This window comes from Anopheles arabiensis (assembly GCF_016920715.1).
Source record: "Anopheles arabiensis isolate DONGOLA chromosome X unlocalized genomic scaffold, AaraD3 X_pericentromeric_contig0004, whole genome shotgun sequence".
In the NCBI taxonomy this organism is placed as follows: domain Eukaryota; kingdom Metazoa; phylum Arthropoda; class Insecta; order Diptera; family Culicidae; genus Anopheles; species Anopheles arabiensis.
This window is the reverse complement of record NW_024412082.1, coordinates 255,001-260,000: the sequence shown is the minus strand read 5'-3', so window position 1 is coordinate 260,000 and position 5,000 is coordinate 255,001.

The following is a 5,000-nucleotide window of genomic DNA, read 5'->3' as shown; positions in this document are numbered from 1 at the left end:
TTAGCGTACGGGTCATGTATGGTGCGCTTGCTTCAGTTGAAGGGATGTACTAGTACAGTTGTATTAATCGTTTATTTCACGATCTGGTCTTTTGGCTGGATCGTGAAAAAACGCTAAGTCCCAAATCCTGAACTCGAGAAGAAAGCGCCAATGACAACGTTTTTGACTGGAGCTCCCTAGCATTCGGCTTTTTCTACTTTGAAGGGATGCACTGTTGTATGAATTGTTTATTCACGAACTGGTCGTTTGATTGGATCGTGAAAAAAACGCTCAGTCCCAAATCCTGAACTCGACAGGAAAGCGCTGATTGCAAACATTTTGACTGGAAGTCCCTTGAAAATGGCGTTTTCGTTATTGGCATTATGTTGCACGTTTATTGTGGCTAGAACATTAATTATTCACAAAATGGCACCAAAGCTTGGCAAAAGTCGCGAAACACTCCTATCTCGACGCACCAGCAATCGCAACTTGATGCAAAATAAATTGCACGAGCTAATGATACTTGTACCATGCACAGTACACCGTACCAAAATATACCCCTGAAAGTGTGCAATTTGGTGCTACCCTAGGGAATATGTATGGAGAAGCCTAGCTACGTGTGTCGCACGTTCCAAGTTGCATGGACGTCGAACAGAGGCATGCAAAAGCACCTATCTAGGGAATTACTCTACGTTCTAGTAGCAAGTGCGATTTTCCGGTCCAGCACGGCAGTACGCCTGCACGCATACACTCCATGTACCAAAAATGTACCAACCTAGGCGTTGCTCAGTAGCTTTTGGCGGCACATAGAAAAAGTATTCGAGTTCAGATTTTTGGGACTTAGCGTATTTTTAAAACTAATAACGAAAATTAAATTTTAAATCGGTAAACGGCTAGGAGTTGCTCAGTAGCTTTTTGCGCAACGTGGCAAAAGTATTCGAGTTCAGATTTCTAGGACGTAGCGTATTTTTCAATCATAATAAACCGAATCAAACATAACAATGATGAAACTTACACCATGTCCCAAGGTTGTGCACAAAACGTAACGATAAAGTGCTGGCGAAGTTAGAGGTGCACCAAAATTGTGTACCGATCAGGGAAAGTACTCTACGTTCCTATGATTTGGGTGAAAAGTGTTATTTAACTGCTGGTTAGAATAGACAGTTGCTTATCATACACATCGCAAACGAACACCCCTTAGTGAGCATTAGCAAAGTCAATTGCACAAAGCAAATGCAATACAAACTGATCAAGTACATTAAAGAACGCTACGTAGCAGGACTTCTTTCCAAGAATGGTGTCCGCAACGGGAGGGCAAGCGTCCTTCCCAGGTTTTCCTAGTAAACCTTGTATGGTAAACATACCCAAGCGTGTCTGTAAGCACGCAACGAAAGTCTGAACGGGCACATACCTAGGGAATGTACTCTACGTACTTGGACTTTTGTCCAAGAATGGTGTCCGCGACGGTCGGGCACTGCGACGCAATAACCAAATCCTAGGATTGTAACTTTAGTGTGCACAAACATAAACATTAACGCGTTCGCTCGGGCTGCGCCGTCCGTGTTGAACACAAATGTGGGTGATTATATGCGTGGAGGGACAAAAACATACGAGGAGGAGACAGTTTTCTGCACGATGTGCACAGAGCTCATTTCGTCGTCCCGGGCGAATGGAAAAACACAAACATCGCGAGTATCGTTCTAGGTTTCTGTCTATAAAAGGGCAGGCCAAAAGGTGACCGGTTGAGATAAGCATTTTAAGCATACAAACACTTTATTGGAACTTTTGATACAAAAACAAGGTACGTACATGTAGGTTGTACCAACATGGACATCTATGAACGCGTACGCTCGGGCTGCGCCCTCCGTCTTGTACTTTCCTGATCGGTACACAGTTTTGGTGCACTGCTATTCCGACCGGCAACTTGTACCAACATATACATCCATGAACGCGTACGTAGTGTACTTTCCCTGATCGGTACACACTGTTGGTGCACGGCATAAGAAAAGAGCTAAAATGGTCAAACTCAATCCATTTCAACAATAGATAGTCGATAGTAGCTGTGCCGATGAAGTAGGGCACGATGCAAGTTAATGTTGTTTAATGAATAACATGTCCGCCATACATTTCAGTACAAAATTGCTCGGTCAGACCTACAAAGTGCTATATCTCGAATACGAGGCGTCGGACTGGGGGTTGTAGAACAATTTTAAGTTCGTCTAATGATTCTACATCCGATTCTGGATAGCGGTTTTTGACCACTTTTCAATATTTTGTGACACCCCGAACCTAGGGGCAGCTCCTAGCTTTTTCAAAAATGTGCACCGATCGGGCCGGAGAGCTCGTGTGGCTCAAAACATGTTTTTCGCTAAAACACCTCAAAACGTGTCGAGAACGCACCCTAGCTCTTGTTTTTCAAAAGTTATGGCCATTTAAAGTGAGGTGGTTTTTGCTTCAAAATAGCTATTTTACCCGTCCCTATGGCCATGCTTTAAATTTTCACGAAAATGCCAGGTCAGACCTAGGGCGGGCCATATCTTGAATACTAAACGTCGCAGACATTGGTCGTAGAACAATTTTAAGTTCGTCTAATGATTCTACATCCGATTCTGGATAGCGGTTTTTGACCACTTTTCAATATTTTGTGACACCCCGAACCTAGGGGCAGCTCCTAGCTTTTTCAAAAATGTGCACCGAACGGGCCGGAGAGCTCGTGTGGCTCAAAACATGTTTTTCGCTAAAACACCTCAAAACGTGTCGAGAACGCACCCTAGCTCTTGTTTTTCAAAAGTTATGGCCATTTAAAGTGAGGTGGTTTTTGCTTCAAAATAGCTATTTTACCCGTCCCTATGGCCATGCTTTAAATTTTCACGAAAATGCCAGGTCAGACCTAGGGCGGGCCATATCTTGAATACTAAACGTCGCAGACATTGGTCGTAGAACAATTTTAAGTTCGTCTAATGATTCTACATCCGATTCTGGATAGCGGTTTTTGACCACTTTTCAATATTTTGTGACACCCCGAACCTAGGGGCAGCTCCTAGCTTTTTCAAAAATGTGCACCGAGCGGGCCGGAGAGCTCGTGTGGCTCAAAACATGTTTTCGCTAAAACCCCTCAAAACGTGTAAGGAACGCACCTAGATGATAAAAGTGCAATCAGAATGTCAATCGACAACTTTGTTGGGGGTACCATTTTACTCTACGGGCCAGTAGCTTAGGCGCGCCAACAGCGCTTTCCTTTCGGGTTCCCATTTTTTGCCCTCCTGGGATTATGATCATTTGCTCATTGCCTACTATAGGGAGGGTACCTTGCTACGAGGTCAAACATGAAGATTGCACCAAATCGTAGTTTTACCTCTATTTAGTCGTAGGAGCATGGTTTGCAGTGGCAGTGGGTCATTAAGCCCCCGTTTGGGTCATACGTCCCCTCCGCGATAAAAATCGTCGTATGCCTATAGTCCGAACTAATGAAGCAAAAGTGGTGTCTGGTGGGCTCTGCCGATGATTTTAACCTATGATTTTGAGCTTCCACCCTATAAAAACGTTCCCTGGAGCAGTACATCACGGGTCTACGGACCCAAAGACTTCGTCGTGATGGTTTCTAGTAAAAAAGTTGTAACAGCTAAGGGTTTTGAATACGCGTATATTAACCATTGCTTGAAACTAAGCTTCGTTGTCTTTAAACTCTGCAAGACCAATCGAACTTCTTAGGGAAACCCGAAGGATTCACGCTAAGCTCGATGAGCTATTATGGGTAGTGGTGCATGATCTGGTGTTCCTTGGATCTAATCCAATGAATAAATTTATGAGGGTATATATGGTGCAGGGCACAAAGCGTGATGAAACCGGGTCTCCCTACCAAATGTGGCATATTTTTTCCCTGAGAGCGAAGCTCAGACCCACGTAGGGGAGAGCGAAGTGGAACTTAAATGTTCTATGCAGCAAATGTTCGCCATGCGGATAAACAAGTTGGAATAGTTCAATGTAGTGTAATGCAAACACGAATCGCAAATAACGATACGGGACCCAGAAGCAATTCTGCGGATCCCTCGGGGAGTGGTGAGTTGATATAAATTAGAGGTGAAAGTCCAAGTTGTTCAAGCTCCGGCTCGGCAGCCGATACGAGGTTCCTGTTGGGCTTTGTACATCGCGCAGAGGCGCCGTTCGGTTCTAGCAATGATTCCCGCCACCATGTTCCATGCGTGCAGAGATCCGTTAGAGCTCGTTCAATGTGTCCCGCCGTGATTACGAAAAAGTCCAACAGTTGACCAAGTTGGGGGTGCGTCAAGTAAACGCGCAGAGATGCCGTTCGGTTTAGAGCAATGTCTCCCGTATCACGTTGGAGTTCTTCCACTAGTGCAGAGATCGCTGAACCGTTCAATGTGTCCCGTCGTGGTGTGCTTGTACCGAACACTTAGGATACACCATGCTTTGTTGGTTTGGGATAGGAGTGGTCGCGCAACTGCCTCCACGCCGCAAAGTGCCAGTTCGGATTGAAGGTCAACTTTAGCCGTTCAATGCATCAGTCGGTGGGTGTTCAGATGGCATCACAACTTCCCTAGGTGCTTAAGTTGGTTGGGTTGTAAAACATGTGCACATGCGCAGAGTATCGTGCGTACTAGCAAAGTCTCCCGTCACGGTGGTTATGAATGAGTTCCATTCAGTGCAGAGATCGTTAGTGCGTGCAATGTGTACCAGTCGATGTGTCGTACCGGAATACAACCCCGCTTAGAGGCCCGTCGCTCGAAGAGGACAAGCAAGAGTGCGCAGAGTGCCGTACTGGCCTAGCAATGTCTCCAGACAGACGTAGGAACACCCGACGCAGTGCAGAGAGTAGATCCGCTAGCCATGTGCAATGCATCCGACGTTGTCTGCTTGTGCAGTCTATCGAGTGGCGCCAACGACGCTCCGGCGTCACAGAACAAATCTCGGTGGTCACGGGGACTTGCGCCTCGCGTGATCAAGAGTGTAGTTCGTGTTCAAGCAATTGACTCGAATTCTGGTTGATCCTACCAGTGATA